This window comes from Halichoerus grypus, chromosome 8 (assembly GCF_964656455.1).
Source record: "Halichoerus grypus chromosome 8, mHalGry1.hap1.1, whole genome shotgun sequence".
Classification (NCBI taxonomy): domain Eukaryota; kingdom Metazoa; phylum Chordata; class Mammalia; order Carnivora; family Phocidae; genus Halichoerus; species Halichoerus grypus.
The window spans coordinates 149,223,327-149,242,282 of record NC_135719.1 but is presented as its reverse complement, the minus strand read 5'-3'; positions in this window follow the sequence as shown (position 1 = coordinate 149,242,282).

Below are 18,956 nucleotides of genomic sequence, written 5' to 3'. Positions count from 1 at the left end.
AGTGCTGGGAGGGACCTGGGCAGAGGGAGAGCAGCAAGCTGGGGGATGGAATGCCTGTGAAGCCTTGCTGGTTGTGGGGGAGGGGTCCTGTGGGCACCCAGCAGAGGCGGAGGGTTGTTATTCTGGGATATGAGATTTCTTTCACTGAACACCCAGCTCAGTTTGGTCAGGTCCCACTGAGACCCAGGGAAGGCTGGGAGGGGGCCATATGCCTCCACCCAATCCCAGAGCCGGAGAGAGTGAGCGCCTACCCTCCCTCTCCCAGCCGATGCTCCCGCATCAGTCCTTCCATATGAGCCCCTCCTGGAAACCCATCCCAGGACTCAGAACCTCAGCTAGAGCCCCGGGCAGCCAGGGCAGAGACCAAGAGACTGGACTCAGAGATCCCCACAGATCCGAGAAAGAGCCCAGAGGGAAAGCAGAAGAACCAGCTGGCCACAGAGACAAAACAGAGGTGACAGGACTGGAGACAGAAGAGCGAAACAGAGCCAGAGGGACCATACAGATGGAGAGAGACGGAGAGACAGAGGGATAAAGACAGATGAGGGAGGCCGATGACAGAGCTGTCACCTTGGGCTGAGCCAGGGGCCAGGCAGGCAGCCAGCAAGTCTCTAAGGGCTGCCTCCCCGCTGTCCCGCGCCGGGGTCCCGCGCCAGCGGCAGCACCCGCACCTCAAGGACTCCCACCCCCCACACCTCCGCCGGCCCCCAGGAGCACTGCTCTCGCCCGAAGCCCGGCGTCCGCAGCCGGCAGCTGAGCGCGGCCCCCACTCCCTCCTCTTTCCCCGGGGCAGCTCCGGCTCGAAACCCCCCAAACTCCCCCCCTTCCTCCCCTCCCAGCCAGGGCGCACCGGGGGCGAGGGCTGGGACTAGTGTGGGGAGGGGGCGCCCCCTGCGCCTCGCTCACACTCACCCTCCGGCGCTGGATGCTCCCGCCGGGTCGCCAGGCTGGGCTCGGAGCTGCGAGCCTGGGTTCGCCCTCCCTGGCTGCCGCCCGCCCTCCCCGCGCTCCCCGCCCACACGCGCGCTCCCGGCCCCTCATTCACACCCAGGCCCCGGGGCGCTTCCGCGCTCCCAGCCCCAGCTCCCAGGTAGCACCCCGGCCGCATCCTCCCTTTGACAAAACAGCATCCCCCAGAACCTCAAGCAGTCACTTGAGACCCCCAAGCCTCAGGTTCGAGGTTCAGGAATTGGGGTGGAGGTCAGATTTCAGTGGGGCCACATACAAGGAAGGAGGACACCCTCCAATTTGAAGGAGTGAAGAGAAGGAAAACAATTGGGATGGCCAACGGGGTGGGGGCAGGGTGTGTTACTGCCCTGCTTCCTGCTCATTTTCATCCCCAATCCCATTCCCAAAAAGGAACAAAAGAGTCCTGGGACAGTTGCATTCAGCCTGGTGTACACACCTGATGCCTGAGGCCAAGGTGCATAACCTCTGATCCACATAATTCCCCACCCTTCCACCATCCAACATCTAACACCCACCATCCTTTATCTAACATCCAGCTTCTAGCCAACATCCACAGTCCACCATTCAGCATCCACTCATCCAACCATTATCCACCATGCACCACCTATCCAGGAATCCTCTTCCAACCAATCACCATCCAATCACCATCCCACATTCATTAACCATCCAACCCCAACCACCACCCATGATCCAACCGGTATTCATTTCAGCCACGCATCCATCCATTCGCCACCCATACCCACTATTTACTAAGCATCCATACACCACAAAAATACCCATCAGTCCAACATTAATTCACCATCCATCCATCCACCACCTACCCACGCATCATTCACTGTCTAACAGCTTTCCATCAGTATTAAACCACTATCCATCTACCATTCATTTACCCGCCTACCATAGGTCTGGTTGTCATTAATCAATCTATCATTTATCTACTGCCCATTTACTTGGATTTATCCACTACCCATCCACTAGCCTCCATCTATACAATCAGCCACAATTCGTCTCATCTACAATTCAGTTACCAATCACCATCACTCCTCCATTCATATTTCTATGAACTATGACCCACCATCCATCCACTCACTAACCATCTACCATCCACCCAACTCTTATCCCTATCCACCACATATCTATCCATTCATTGTCCATCTCACAATATCCTCTATCCATCATCCAGCCATAATTCACTATTCATCCAAAACCCATTCAGGTATCTTCTACCATCCATCCACCATATTCATCCATTATAGAAAAATTTATTGAGTGCCTTCTATGTGCCAACTTTTGTTCTAGGTGCTGGAGATAGAGAGATAACAGTGAGCATTCAACCACCACAATCCATCCACCATTACAATCCATCCATGATCCATCCATTTATCAACTGTGCATCAGCTCCCATCCATTACTCACTATCCATTTAATATCCATCTTCATTATTCATTCACCATCCACTTGCCATGTATCCATCTTCCTCCATTTATACACTAAACCATGCATTTACCATACACCACTCACCATCTACCGTCCATCCACCATCTCTCCACCATCCTCTCCTTTACTTTTCACTTTTCATGCTTCCATTTTCTGAGATGTAGCCATCTGTCATTTAATTATCATCCATTCATCACATAATCATCCATTCAGAATCCACCCATTCATTATCTTTTCTTTTTTTTTTTTAAAGATTTTATTTATTTATTTGACAGAGAGAGACATAGCGAGAGAGGGAACACAAGCAGGGGGAGTAGGAGAGGGAGAAGCAGGCTTCCCCGCAGAGCAGGGAGCCCGATGTGGGGCTCGATCCCAGGGTCCTGGGATCACGACCTGAGCCGAAGGCAGACGCTTAACGACTGAGCCACCCAGGCGCCCCTCATTATCTTTTCATTACCTACCTTCCACCTATACTCCCATAGTACACAAACCACTATCCATTGACCTAGCAACCATTCATTTGCCATCTTTTTCTCTGTTCATGCACCGTTCAACCCCTTGTACATCATTCACAATCCATCCCTCAACCATACATCCATTCACATTTATCTGCCATTTATCCATCCATTCTCTATGGATAGATCCATCATAATCATCCACTTACTATTTATCCACCATCCATCCATGCTTCCATGATTCATCCATCCACCAAGCATCCACTATCCACCACCTATTATCTGTAATTCATCCTCTCTCTATAGATTCTCTCAGTATCCATCAGTCTATCAATTTACTGTCCACATCCATCCACTCTCCATCTATCAGTCTATAGTCTAGTTATCTGCTCATTACTTAACCAATGACCATTACATAAATGCATCCACCATTCACCATCTTCCATCGATCCACCATCTAGTACCTCCCTCTACCATTATCTATACACTCATCCATGTCACACACACACGTACAAACACATTCTACATTGCATCCATCTTTCATCCATTAATTCACCTCTCCATCCAGTCATTCATCTACCAACCGTGCATTCACCTAGTATTTCACCCATCCATCATTCTGCCATGCATTCATCCATTACCCCTATATCCTCGTTACCCATACACATAAACATCAGTTAGCTTTTCTCACTTCTCTCTACCACTCATACCAATCATTCACTCACCCACCTATCTTCTCACCATTCTTTCACCCATTCAATCATAAACTAAACATGCGTTAATAAATATTAATATGAAACATAAATATGAAACATGTATTACTCAGCGTTAGTGCTGGGTTCTAGGATTATCAAGATGAATAAGATCCCATCCAAATTCATGGTCTGATGAATTCACAATCTGATGATCCAAAAAGAAGAAACAAGTCGGACAGAGAAGTGTCATTGTAAAAATATATGTTGTGTCTAAACCTTGGTGCCTCCCTCTTCTGGCCATAGGACAGCCAGAGCTCTGTGCACAAGTTTCCCAGGGGGAGGACCAGGAGGGGACATCACAGCAGGATCGGCAGAGGCCTGATCTGGCCATGGAGGCTGCAGTTTGGGAGACCTGATGATGTGGGTGTAAAGAGGGGTAAGACTGGAAAAAGAGGTTGGCAGATGTCGTGCAAGACTAGGAACACCCGACTAAGGGATAGGTCCCTGATGATGGGTCCCTGATGACAACAGGGAGCTCTAGGAGGGTTTTAGGCAGGTAAGTATCCCAGTCAGCTAAGTTCTAAGCAAGTTCCACATGCGTTTCTCCACTGAGGAGTACCTGAACCGGGGAACCAGAGGGACAGGGGCCTGCCTTTGGGTCACACAGCGACGCCAGGGTGGTGCCATGTCTGCAAGTGTACCAGCCCTACACCTAGACACCCTGTGTCGGGAAAGTGCATGTTGGCATGTTCCCATTTACACCCCCCAGCCCCCAAAAGGCCACCTTCCACTTGGGGCAGGAATTGCTCTTCCTACTTGTTAATGAGGGTGCTGGCTGTCACCTAGGGTGTTGGTTATCATCCAAGGTGTTGGCTGACAAGGGCCCCACGGCTCCTGGAGATTGCTGCTAACAGGCTTCTCGGGGAGTGCTCAAGGCCCTTGAGGCCAAGGCTCTGGTGGTGGAGAACAGCCTGGGGACCGGAGTATCTTTAAAGACAGGCCTGGAGGCCCGCATCTGAGCCCGCAGAGTCAGCCTCGGGCCCATCTTTGCCTCCAGCCTCCAGTGGGGCTGCTCCTCCTCCCGCCCGGCCTCCACCAGGAGATGGGCAGATCTGGAGGCAGGAGCCTTGTGTCCTGGCCTCACCCAGCCTTTGCCGTGTATCCTTGGGAGGCCCTGCCCCTTTCTGGACCTGTAGTCCCTACCGATGTAGTAGGAGGGCAGAGTGGACGAAGTGAAGAGTAAGGACCAATGATCTCTGATGTTCCCGCGTTGATGGCCGCGGTGAGACTAGAATTATGCCCTTAACCACCCCCTTACCACACACACCCTCCAAAGCTTGAATGGGGGTGAGGGCAGCCTGCCTGGGCTGGGGGTACCCAGGGCGGGTGGAATCCTGGTTCTGGTCCAAGAAGGTTTGTTCTGCGTGCCCTCTTGCGGCCATTCTCGGGTAAAACACCCGAGACTCCCAGATGGCCTCTGCAGGGTAGTGACAACACAGGAGCTTTTGGGTGTTAATTTGAAACATTTAATATTTTGAAGTGCGACACGAGCATCGGCCTGTTCTTTGTCCTCACGTGCTGATCCTCGAGAGGCAGGTTCAGGCCTGAGCCTCGATGCCCTTGGTCCTAAGGGTCCTAACTAAATTACCGCAGGTAAGAAGAGGACCGGCTAAGGGATGAATTGGCCGAGATGGTTGAGGAAAGGTCTGGCTGGAGAAAACCTCCCTCCCCTTCTACTGACTGTCTCATCTCAATAAAATTTCCACCTGTCTGGCACCAACACTAAATCTTCAGCCCCTCAGAATTGGTTGACTGCACAAAGTTTCAGGACGTTTCTCTCTAATGCAAATAATCAGATTTCAGAGCTTTTATTTTATTTTTTAAGATTTTATTTATTTGACGCGGGGTGGGGGGGACACAAGCAAAGGGAGTGGGAGAGGGAGAAGCAGGCTTCCCACTGAGCAGGGTGCCCGATGCAGGGCTCTATCCCAGGACCCTGGGATTATGACTTGAGCCGAAGGCAGACGCTTAACAACTGAGCCACCCAGGCGCCCCAGATTTCAGAGTTTTTAAAATGTCATAATAAGAGAATCACAACAACAGAGGCAGTCCCAGGGAGCAAGGGCGCGCAGGTGGGCGGGCACAGTGCAAAGCACCCTTCCCAGGGTCTATAGGACCCAGGAGCCTCCAGCGCCGCCATCAGCCACCACCACAGCATCCCTGAGGCCTGCCGAGTGCCCTGGGGCGGAGGGGCGGGCTGGGCGGGCTGGGGGCAATCCCGGGGGTGGGGGGAATCTGTCCTCCCTGGGAGGCTGGAGTAGGGATAGGAGAAAGACCCCGGCCTGTCCTCCAGACCTGAACCGCCCTCCCTTGACCTGCACTGTGCAGGACCGAGCATGGGGGATTGGGGCATGTGAGGGAGTCGGGGTGAATGAGGCAGGGTGTCACTAGGGATGCCAGGCCCATCCCTTCCGGGCTCCAGGGGTCTGGGCTGGGCGTTCCCGGTGGGCCGCGGCCTTCCGTCGAGCACCCCTCCCAGCCTGGGAGACACCGTTCAACGTCCAGGGACCTCCCCGATGGTGGGCGAAGGGGCGGCCATGCGCAGACCCAGAGCCTGCGGGCGCCCATCTTTCCGCCCCATTCCCCACGTCCCACTCCCCACGAAAGAGGGAAAGACAGCTTAACGGACGGCCCGCCTGCGGGCTTCGCTCCCCTCAGACGGGCGCTGTCCGATGCCCCGCTCTCCCCTCGGACCAGGTGGCTCAGAGTCTGTCTCCTGGTCTCAGTTTCTCCAAGCCTCCGGCCTTTCCCTCCTCCCCGCGGGGGCGGGCGCAGATTCCCGTCGCCGGAGCCAGAGGAGATCGGGTTGACGTTCCTTCCCCACTCAGCGCCGCCGCCCGCAGCCTCTACCCCTGGCACATCGGGAAAAACTGGGGCTCGAAAAGAGTGGGTCGCGGGAGAATGGGAGGCAAAGCCGTCCAGGCTCCCCGGCGGGCGCCCCGCGCGGTGCTGGCCCCCTGCGCACTGGCGGAGGAAGGGGGTTGCTCCCCATTTCACAGGCCGGGGAGCCCGCTGGTCCCCCGCGCAGGGAGCTCGACTCTAAGGGCCCATCCGAGGTCTGTAGCCGGTGGCCTGAGAGGAGGGGACGGTGCTTGATTTGCCTGAAGGACAGGTGACCTTGGACAGGTGGGGATGGAAGCGAGAGAGGCAGCCCAAGTGTGGGGACTCCGGCTAGGGCAGGCGAGGGTGGGGCTGCTGCCAGGCCCTGAGGCTGGTCCCACTGCAAAGCTGACCCAGGCAGCAGGGAAGGAAGAGAGCTGTCCAAGGTCACGCTGCCCGCCGAGGTCACTAGGGCAGACGTCATCCCACCCGCGTCCTGCTAGCAGAGCGCTGGCCCCACCCCACTCTGGGCCCGCCCACCACTGGGGGCAGTGCTGTCGCCAGTCCTTCCAGCTGCCTCACCGCAACCCACTCCCAGAAGGTGAGGGTGGGCAGGATACCTGGGGGTGGGGTGGGGGTGGGGTGTCAGAGTTTTAATGTCTAGAACCTTCAGAGGTCTACCCACTGCCAGGAGCAAAGGGCAGGACCCGGCTGGCCATCCTCGGAGATCCCAGGTCTCACCACATACGGCCACCCATCCCCACCCCACTAAGCCACAGCTCCTGTTCAGAGAGGTGGTGACAGACCCTTCTCCAGGAAGCCTTGGTAAATGAGCAGTGCCGGCCATGAGCCACCTTTGTGTAAGACACATAAAGTTTAAAATAGGTGCCCCTTTAATGCACACAGACGTTTGTATAGCGTAGCACTGTTCTGGGGTGATACGCCGCAATTCTAGCCGAGGTTGCGCAGCACTTCCTGCGTACCAGGCCCTGCCTGGGTGCTTTGCCTAGCTCATTTAATCATGGAAACCCTGGAAGGAGCGTATTTTATTATCCCATTCTATGGAGGAGACAAAGGCACAGAGAGGCTGAGAAACCTGCCCAGGGCCACAGAGCTGAGTGCGAGGCAAGGCTGGGATTTGGAGGGGGCACACGGGACTGCTCACCACCGCGCTGGGCTGCCGCTCTGGGGTCCTGGGGTCCTGGGGTCCTGGGGCGCGAGGAGGTGGGGAGGCACACCTCTCGCGGTACCTCCACTTACCACCGGCCACACCCCAGCTGGACGCGGCCAATCCGGCCGGTCCTCCCTCACCGCAGCCCTGCGGACAGGTACGGGCTCAGACGCAGACGCCGAGAGGGAGGCCGCTTGCCTCAGGGCTCACGGCGCAGAACCGAGCGTGGGACCCTGTGTTCCCGGCCCCTCCTGCCTTCCAAGACCAGGGGCCGCAGGCGAGCCCTGGAGTCGTCCCTCTCCCCACGCCGCGGGGGCGCCGAGTCCCTGCAGACCCCGGGGCGGGGGGGAGGTTGTAGGCCCTCGGACCGCTCGGAAGCTGCCCACCCCCCGGCAGCCTCCCGTTAATCGATTCTTCGGGCCGGCGGAGGCTGGGCTCTAAAAGCCCCCGCGTGAGCCCTCTGCGCGCTGGGGGGCAAAGCCGTGACCGCGGGCCCGGCGACAGGCCGGACCCGAGCCAAACGGCGCGGGGTGGGGGTGTGGGAGAGGACGGCCCTTCCTCCCAGCCCCGCCTGCGGGGTTCAAGGCCTGGAGGCCGAGCAGGCTGAGCGATGGGACCTGGCAGCCCCGATTCTGCCGGCCCCTGCGCGGGGTGCGGCGGAGGAGAACGCACGCCCGGGCGCGGGCACTCCCGTACTCCCGCCGCCCCCGAACCCGGCCCCCGCAGCCCCAGTCGGTCCCGCCCCCCCACGCCCCCCCACGGCGGGTCCTTCGGCGGCGCGGGCCCCCGTTTCCTCCCGCGTCCATTCACCGAACGCGCAGTGCGACAGCTGCCGCCCCGGGCGCGCCTCGTGAGTGGGAGCAGAGGGCCCCCGACCCTGCGCCCCGGGGGCGTGCGCTCCGCGTGGCGGGGAAAGGCCGGAAGAACCGGCGCAAGGGGCGGCCCGGGCCCCGGGCCCTGCGGGGGGGGCCTGGCCTCCGACTTCCTGACCCGCGCACAGTCCGCAGGGAGACCCGCGCTGGGGGTCTCGACGGCCGATTTAGGGAGCTGGTCCTCTGAGCTCGGCGAGGGGCGCGGGGCGGGTGAGATCCTACCGAGGAGAAAGGAGTTGTGAAGTGCCTTGTCCGCCCACCCCGCTCATTACCCCCTTAATCCGCACGAGGTGGGGAGCATTAGACCCATTCAGCAGGTAAGGGGTAACTTGCTAATGGGTTTCGTTCTTCCGCTGGACTCAGTCAGATGAGGCAGGGGACTGGCCACGGCGGTGTCCAAAGTAGGTGTCACCCTGAGGGTGAACGCACCCTGGGTTCCCTCTCTCTGTTCCGGGGTGTGGGGCGGTTCGTACCCACCATGGCCCAGAACAGAGGCCCTGGAAGGAAGCGGAATCAGTCCAGAGCCCCTGGGCTGATTCTCAGTCTTGAGCATGCGGCCGAATTACAGGGAGGCCCCTGTTCCACTGGTTCTGGGTCAGTGAGTCTGACGTGCATTTCTAACAAGTTCCCGGGGGCCGATGCAGCTAGTTGGGTCTGGGGACCGCACTTTGAGAACCACAAGGTGGAAGGGGTGGCAGAGGGACAGGAATATCCTCGGTCTGACCCTCCTAGGCCTCCACGGTCCACATTCCAGGCAGGACATGTCAGCCTTGCAGCCTGGGGACATCTCTGTGCTCAGGGGCAATACTCAGGCCTCTACTGGCCACACAGAGGAAGTCCTGACTCGGCTGGGTGCCCCTGGGTGGGTCTCTTGGCCACTCAGAGCCTCAGTTTCCTCAAACACGAGTGAGGAGGAGAACAAGACTGAGTGCAGATAAGCAAGAGGCTGTGTGGAAAGTGCTCGACAGATAGAAGTCTCCAGGGTTATTCTTTTTTCCCAGGAGGGGACACCAGCTTGGTTTAGAAGGAGGACCTTGCTACTTTGGGGAAGGCAGCGTGGTGGGCCGGGTTGCCTGGGCTCAGAAGCAGGCCCTGCCATTTCCCAGCAGCTGCTTCACTTCCCCGAGCCTCGGTTTGCTCTTCTGAAACAGGGGGCCGTTCCTGTCCCTGCCTCACCGAGTTCTCAGCGGGTTGGTCTGCAAAGCGCTGTGCACAGAGCACTTAGAGTGTTTTCAGGTTTTGTTGCGAAGCCTTGGTGTCCTCCCCCAAGCTGCCCCCAACACACATGCACTCTGGATGCCTCCTCCCTGACTCCCTGGTCCAGTCTGCATACGTGCTCCTTCCAGGCAGTGAGTGGTTCTTTCTGCATTGTTGTGGGCTCTGGAACAGAAATCCTAGATTGGAGGCTCCAGTGGGCCCCATTTATCCCTGAGACAGTGGGGAGCCATGGAAGGCTTCTGAGCAGGAGAGATGTGGTCAGAGCCAGCCTTTGGGAAGATGCCTCTGGCCATGGCGGAGGGCAGGGGAGACTGCCAGGTAGGGAGGCCAGCAGGGCAGGGAGGAGGTGGTGCACACTGTCTCGATCACCACCTTGTCTCACCTTCCAGCAGCTACTATTTGTAAGTACCACTGCAGGACTTCTGCATAGAAGGTGCCCAGTGGGACTGCAGGCTATGGCCATGACCTCTGATGTCTTGCAGCCTCTGCAATGCAGGGGCTCCATGTCCCTTTCAGATGAGGAGCTGGGGGTCACGGAGTCAGCCTGCTGCTTCTGGTCTGGTCCTCTCGCCCAGCCTGCAGAGCATCCTGCGTGGGCAGCTGCTGGGCACTGCTGGGTTCAGTGCTTTGGGATGCCAGGAACATTCCTGGAGGCAATGGGGCATCTCAGGCAAGGACATGCATGGGGGGATTAGGAGGGCAAGGCTTGCAAACTCACAGTCCGGTCTATGTCAAGATGCCAAGGAGACAAGAAGCAGCACACTCGAGAGAGGACTGTCTAGCCTTCCCTCCCTCCATCCCTGCCACCCTCCCCGGGCTCCCAGCCTCCTTATTCATGCACACACGTCTCTGTGGGCACTTTCTTTGTGTCTGATCCTGGCAGGATACTGGCTCATGCCCCTGACCTTCAAAGTCCTCCATGTTGTCAGCTGGGAGGTTGAGCAGGAGGAGGACAAACACCCTTTAGGAAGAGCCGCAGCCCAGAGACTTGGGTGGCAGGAAACCTCAGGAACCTACACCAGGGTCACCGTGACCGCAGGACCCAGGCGGCAACTGGCAGGGAAAGTGGGGCCATTGCAGAAAGTTGCATTGGCCAGGGCCCACCCACGCATGTCTGGCCTGCCCCCTCCCTGCCATCTCACGCTGGCCACCTTCGGTTCCCATTCTGTGCCTGGAGAGCCTCACATGGCTTCTTCTTTCCTACTCACGTCTTAGCTGCAGGGGCAGTGAGGGGCAGAGGCCTCCCTGGGTCCCCCATCTCTGTAAGGCAGGTACCCCCTCCTTCTCCATCACATTGCCGAGTCTGCTTTCCTCGAAGCCCTGGCCACTCTCCAAAATTCCCTCTTTCTACCGCTCTGTGCCCTGGTCTGTGCTCTGTCCCCGGACTAGAGCAGACGTTCGGGCATCCATCTGGGACACTGCTGTACCCTTGGTACCCAGGGCTGGTGCTGGCACGTGGCGGGCCTTCAGCAGCTTTGGGTTGGTTGAATGAATGGATCCCCATAATTTTTTTTTAAAGATTTTATTTATTTATTTGATAGAGAGAGGGAGAGCACAAGCAGGTGGAGTGGCAAGCAGAGGGAGAGGGAGAGGGAGAAGCAGGCTCCCCGCTGAGGAAGGAGCCCGACGTGGGGCTCGATCCCAGGACCCTGGGATCATGACCTGAGCCGAAGGCAGACACTTAACTGACTGAGCCACCCAGGTGCCCGATCCCCATAATTTTTTTAATGACTACATGGACCATTATGGATCTATGTGTCTAGGGTTGGAAGTTCAGGTTTTCATTATTTAATTGCAGGTAACTGATAATGAATATTACTGGTACATATGACTGCCTCCGTCAGAGTCCCAGCAGGGGCCTGTGAAAGCAGGGAAATCAAGGACAGCACAAAACGTGGCCTATTTACCAAGGTGTGGGCAGGGTCTGGGGCCCCTCGGGAAGTGTGGGCAAGCTCCCAAGGCTGGCAGTGGCCGAGAGCTTTTAGTACCCTGGGTTCTCCAGGGGCAGCAGGAAGGAGGGGTGGCTGGAACTTGGGGACAGCTGCTTCAAGGAGAGGGGCCCCAGGCAGGCTGTGGCTGCAGTCACAGGGAAGGGGGAGGAGGGGGATAGATAGCCACCTGACTCTGCCCTGAGCTCCCCATCCTAAAGGTGCAGCCCATTGGGGGCACAAAGCAGGCAGAGAAGGGCAGAGGGTACCTGAGAGGCAGAGGCACGCTGCCCACCCTCGTGTCCTTTAGCATCTGCCCTGGTCCTATGTGGGAAATGTGTCCTCGACTGATCACCCTGGGTGATGCCAACCCGGAGTGTGCCATCCTGAGCCTAAGATGCCAGGCCTCAGCCGTGCTCTTCATAGAAGGGGTGGGGGGTGGGGGGGGAAGACGGGCAAGCAGAAGACAGTCCCCATGAGGTCTGTTTGCAGGAGCACCTGCTACGAGGCACGCTCTTCAGCCACCAACTCTGTCCTGCCCCCTCTGCAGGCTCCTCAGCAGCACCGTTTGTTAGTCTTGGTGGGGTGACCCAGACTTTTGTTCCTTCAGGACCTGAGTCCTTTATGGGCCTGTCATGAATGAGCTCCTTTCCCTATCCCAGGAAGAATCGTTAATCACCACAGTGAAACCTCTGGGCTCCAGACGTCATCCCCTGCCCCAGCCCAGTGCATAGAACCAATGCAAAGTCTCTCTGATGCTTGGGTTCAATGTCCCAGGGCCACAGTGCTCGCTTCTCTGCCTGCTGGTTCCGTGGCATGAGGAACCAGAAATAGCTGGTGGGGGGCAGGGGCAGCCTCAGCTTTAATGCACTGGAAGCATGACTGTTTCCTGATGAAGGCATTCCTCTCTTGGACACCAGCCCAAGCTCACAGGAAGGAAAGCAGAAATTCTTCCAGTGTGTTATGTGGTGTTATAGCGAGAGGGAACAGTCCCACCTCCACTGCGTGGCTCCCGCACCCGCGCATTTGGGCGGTGGAGGGATGGCACTATATCTTGCCTTGCGGGTCGAGGCACACACCACAGTCTGGACCGCAGGGACTGGGGTGTTGGCTCTCCTCCAGCACCATAACTAGTCTTCTGCAGACCATTCTACTATTCTCTGAAGCAGCTCCTTTGGGGTGTCGGGGCACATGGTAAGTCCAGGGCATGGGCTGTCTGCCGGCTGTGCTTCCTTCACCAGAAAATGAGGCCTTCAGTCTAAGGCAATGCTGGAGTTGCCTTGGTGATGGATAAATAAAACATTCTCCAAGTCTACAAATGGCGGTGCCGGCAGAAGTGACGTGGCCGGAAAGGCGGGTACTGACCTGAAGTATGCAAGGACCAACCACTGCCCTTTTCACGATGGAAGGGGTCCAGCGTCACCAACCTGGCATCTAGGCAACTGCCCGTCCCCTGGGGGAATGGCACCATAATAGGAGCTCACTGTGGGGCCCTAATGTTGACACGGTGGGCACTCAGCTGTAGTGGAAGCCAAGTCAGCCTCAGTGAGGGAAGTCCATGTGGATGAGCCCCTGCGTAGCCTCCATGCCTGCCTCCTCGGTCACTAGTACACGGGCCTGTTGAGAAAGCCCCACGGGAGGGGAGGAAAGAGGCCGATATCCTCACAATGGGTCCACTTGACCCTCAAGAGCCTCCTCTACAGTAGATGCCCTTTGATGAGCATTCTGTGCCCATCCTGAGCGATCCATCCACTTGCATTTCCCCTACAGCTCCTAGAAAAAGTTTGTTTTTTCTAAGTCTCTGATTGGCAAGCCAACCCATTAGCCACTGCCTGTGGATCAACATAGAAGTTTTGCCTCCTGGGGAATTTTTCTTCACCACTGCCTTTCAGGGTTTCTCCTGAGTGTGTTTGCAAAGCGGCGGCCACCCTCCTCTGGCGAGCCCTGGGCAGACCAGTCTTCAAATCAGGCCCCACCTTCTCAATCCCTTTTTGACTGAACATAGCCCTTCCCAAGAGGGTGTAGCCATGGGTTCAGAAGAGTTGGTAAAAGAGTAGGAACAGATACCATGGAGGCTAAGCTACCTACTTACTCATGAAGTTTACTCATTCCTCCCAGGTCTGCTTGGGCTCAGTCTCATCTTATAATCGATTGCTGCATGCACATACAGTTTTATGATTTCGTGGATAAGATACTATCTATTTTGTAATGGACAGCTTGGGTTGCATAGTTTCTTGGTGTCCATGGCCAGGTGTTAAGTCTCTGCTAAGGTCCAGCAGCAAGCCAGGAGCTGTCTTTGAACTGCAGAAGAGCTTTCAGCAGAAGGCATGGCCTTACTCCAAAACCCTGTGTGTATACACAGGGATTTTCCTATTGGGACTTCCCCGCCAAGAGTCTCTGACACTCACACGCACAACAGAGGGTCTGCTGGGTCATAGTGCTCAGGTGGCAGGGTAGCTTGCACCAAAGCCTGGATCTGCTGGAAAGCTCATTTGTACTCTGGGTTCCACTCAAGACTGGCAGTCTTGGAGGGTACCCAGCAATGAGTCGGAGAAGCTTGCCCTAGCAATAAATATGTCTATAAAATCCAACAAGGCCAATCAGGCACTGTGCCTCTGTCTTCATGGTGGGCCTTCTTATGTCTGAAAACATCTTTATTTTCACCTTCATTTTTTGAAAGTTATTTTTGCTAGGTATAGAATTCTAGGCTGGCAGGATTTTTTTCTTTCTTTTAAAGATGCTGTTCCAATGTCTTCTCATTTATGTAATTTCCAATAAGAAATTTGATGTCATCCAGGGCTCCTAGGTGGCACAGTTGGTTGGGCATCTGAGTCTTGGTTTCAGCTTGGGTTGTGATCTCAGGGTCGGGAGATCAAGCCCCCCATCAGGCTTTGCTCTCAGCATGGAGTCTGTTTGAGTTTCTCTCTCCCGCTCCCTCTGCCCCTCCCTCCTTCCACTCTCTGTCTCTCTCTCAAATAAATAAATCTTTAAAAAAAGAGAAATTTGATGTCATCTTTATTTTGTTCTTCTGCTTGTTATGTGGCTTTTTTCCCTCTGTTTCTTTTTTTAATAACTGAGTTTGAGGAATTCAATTATGGTGTGGCCTTAGTTCTTTCGCCCATGTTTCTTATGCTTGGGGTTCATTGCAATTCTTGGCTTTGTGAGTTTATAGTTTTCATTGAATTTGGAAAATTTTAAGCCATTTTTTTAATTAACATATATTAAGCCATTGTTCTTTCAAATATTTTTTCTGTCCCTCCTCTTTCTTGTTCTTCTCCTTCAGGACCCCAATTATCCATATATTGGGTCACTTGACATTGTCCCACAGTTCACTCATGCTGTTTGTTTTCCTGGATTCTTTTTTCTCACTGTTTTATTTTAAATAAGTTCTGTTGCTATGCCTTCAAATTCGCTAACCTTTTCCTATATAATGTCTAATTTGCCATTAATCCCATACCGTATGTTTTCAAGAAATTGTAGTTTTCATCCCTAAAAGTTCTATTAGGGTTTTTAAAAAATGTCTTTTGTGATTCTATTAACTTTTTTTAAACATATGGAATATGGTTATAATAACCGTTTTAATGTTCTTCTCTGCTAATTCTAACATTGTGTAAGTTCTGGGTTGGTTTATTTAACTGGTTATTCTCCTCACTATGGGTTGTGTTTTCTTGTCTGTCTGAATGTCTGGTCATCTTTGATTAGATGCCAGATAGTGTGATTTTATCTTTTTGGGTGCTGGATATTTTTGTGTTCCTATAAAATTTCTTGAGCTTTGTTCTGGGATATGGTTAAATTGCTTCAAATCACTTTGATATTTTGGGGTCTTGTTTATATGATGTCAGGCAGATCTGGAGCAGTGCTCAGTCTAGAACTAATTCCCATTTCCAAGGCACAACCTTCTCAAGAATTCTACCCAATGCTGGTGAGCTGTGAGTTTTTCTAGTCTGGCTGGTAGAAAACACTATTCTCAATCTGTGTGAGTACCAGGCACTGTTTTCTCTAATTCTCTTGAATGGTTCTTTCTGTAGCCTTGGGAAGTTCTCCCCCACTAGTGCTAGTTGATATGCTGCTGGGTACCCACTCTGCAGATCTTCAGGGTCCTTTCTCTGTGCGAGGTGCAGGTTTAGAGGGGGTGGCAGGCAGAGAAACCCAAGAACTGCCCAGCAAAGGAACAGTGACCCTTTGTCCAGTGTACATGTAATAAATTTATCACAACAGTAAGCTGAAATTTGGGTGGGGGGCATCAAGAGACAACAAATGTAGAATTCTCAAACGAGGTGTAAGATTACCATATGTAGCCTGTCAACGGAAATGCAGGGAAACCTGTCCCACACCCTGGAATAAAAGGTGTGAGTATCTGATGATCTGGTCCTGCTGGGGCGTGGAACATGGGGCACGCCTTCCTTTACCTGAAACCTAGTGAGGGTGGCTCCTCAGAGAACTTAAGATGTGGCCCTCCATTTGGGAGCATCAAGGACTGGGGATGGACTCCCAGCCACGAAAGGAGGGCTCATGAGCTGCTTTGGAGGTAGAGTGTGCTGCAATGTTGGGAGCTGCTTGCTCCTGAGCATTTGTCAGAGCAAGGGATGCAAGAGTGTTTCCTGTGGACAGATAGGAGTCACAGGGATGGGTCCTCTTAGGTCCTGTCTAGTGGTCCTCATAGAGGGGCAGAGGATCCCCTGCAGCCACCAGGTAAACACCCACCCAGAAAAGTGACACATTGCTCAGGAGAGGGAGCAGGGAGCCTGTGACTATCCCCGGGTGTAGGGGGGGTCAGCTTATGCCCTGCCAGACCAGACGTGAGACTGTAGCCTCCCTCCTCCCTGGTAGTAGCCCCAGGTGGGTGGACGCAGGGCCAGGCTAGCTGAGGCTCAGGAAGGAGCAAGGAAGGCACCAAGCACAGCCCCTGTCCCCAGTGCTTATCTCATGCCCCCCACGCTGGGTGCGAGGGGAAGATGTTAAGTTAAATCAAGTTCCAAGGTGTCATTCTGCAGGCCTGGGCGTTCTGATTTCTGAACCGAGATACTTCAGCTTGAACTTACATTAAGCTGTGCATGTTGCAGGGTGTTGGGTATAATGCTCTGCTTGGCCTGACTTGCTGTGCTGCACGGACCGGAAACCCACAGGAGCCCAAGTAGGAGTTTATTGTAAGGATACTGCTACGGACAGAATATGTCCCCCAAACTCATATGCTGAAATCCTAACCCCCAGTGGGATATATTAGGAGGTGGGGCCTTAGGGAGGTGATTAGGTCTTGAGGGTTGAGCCCTCATTAATGGGATTACTGCCCCGTAGAAGGGCAAAGAACTACCTCTTTCCACCATGTGAGAATACAGCAAGACAGCCCTGTATAAACAGGAATGGGGCCCTCACTCAGAACCTGACCGTGCTGGCACCCTGATCTTGGACTTCTAGCCTCCAGAACCATGAGAAATTTCTGTCTATAAGCCACTTAGTCTACGGAATTTTGTTATAGCGCCCTGAAGTGATTAAGACATACACGGAGGAACTTCATGGGTGCCTGAAGACACTGGGATTCCCTGGCCTGGAGGACCCAAGACCACTCAATCCATCAGCTGGTCACAGAGTCCCTAGTTCCTGAATAGCAATTGTAATGCATACCAGCTACCAATGTGAGCGTTTACTAGGAGCCAGGCACCATTCAAAGTGCTCAGTGGGTGTTCACTCATTTAGTCCTTTCAGAAACTCACTGAAATACAGGGTAGGTCTTACAGTTATTCTCTTTTTACACCTGAGACTGAGGGACAGGAAGATTTCTAGTTTTCAGAGTAGTGGGCAAGACCCATTGGTACCCACGGTGCCAAGTACTGAGGGAGACTATAGGGTGAACTGGGGTCTGACTCAGCCCAGCGAGTCAGGCAAGGCTGGCGTGAAAGGCAATGCTCTAAGAGCTATGGGTTGAGCAGACAAAATGAAGGTGGTCAGGGAGGGGGACCCAAGGGGGGAGGTCTTGGCAAGTGCAAAGGCCAAGGCAGGAGGAAGCAGAAACAGTTGAGGTGCAGCAAGGAGGTAGGTCAGTGAGACTGGAGTCAGAGACTGAAGAGAGTAAGATCAGGGCTGGAGGGTGGAGCAGGGCCTGGCTGAGCCTGCTGGGTTTGGAGACGAGAGAATGTATCATCCAAGTGGGGGCACTGGGGGGAGGGACGTTATTATACTTCCACTGCGACAAAGACAAAGAATGGGGACTGTCCCAGACAAATTCCGGCATCTCAGCACCCTACTTAAAAGCCAAGGTAAAGAATTTGGTCTTTATCCTAAAACCAGTGGGAAATCTCTGGTTTTGAGCCAGGTGGTCTGCTCAGCCCCACCTCCTCCCTCTTAAAGTTGAGGTATCATAAAGTGCACAAATATTTAGAGCACAGTTTTATTAAAAAATATGTACAGGTCCGTGTTATAGAAGGGTCTGGTCAAGATACAGAATGTTCCTAGCCCCCAGTTCATAATCCCCCCCTAAGTAACCTCTACTCTGATCTCTAACACCAAGACTGTTTTTGCCCACCTTTTAAAAATTAAGGTATACCATATACAGAGTACAGTTTGAAGGATGTTACCTACATGTACTCCTGCATAACCACCACCCAAATAAAATTATACACCACTTCCAGCAGCCAGGAAGACTCCCTCCTACCCGTTTCCAGTCAATACTTCCTCCACAGAGGTAGCTACTATTCCGATGTTTCCATACATTAGTTCTGCCACAGGCTCCTTTCGTTTTCCGTCCGCCAATCTCTATCCGCTCTGCCTCCTTGCCCCGGATCCACTGAAGCCCCCACCCCACCCCCTTCCTCCGGTTAGGCTTCCCAAGGCCCTGCACCCTCCCGCCCAGCTCTCAGCCACCCCCGTGGCCTCAGTGACATCCCACGAGCTCCAGGCGGCCCCTGCTCTCCTGACGCCAAGGGTCTGTTTGGGTGGGGGTGTTCCCCACCACCCTCACAAACCAACAGTCCCACTAAAGCAGTGACTCGCTAGACAAACCCAGCCTGGAGACGGCCGCCGCTGCCTACCAGAATCCCACCCTAAGACATTTGTTTGCGGTTGGAGTGAGCTGCACAGCAGAATCTGAAGTGGCCACTGCGGGGCACCCCGAATTCACGAGGGGCTGGGTGGCCCGCTGGGTCGCCGCTCTGCAGCGGCCTGTGCCCAGTCCGGGCCTCGGGCTCCCGTGCAAGTCCGGCAGGGCCCCGCTTTCCAAGGCTGCTCTGGGCTTGGAAGCGCCCTGGTTTTAAACCAACGGGTCACGCCGCCGAAGCCCCCCGGCAAGCAGGGGGAGTGGGTATTTCCCCTCGAGTCCCGAGGTGTGCCCGTGCGCG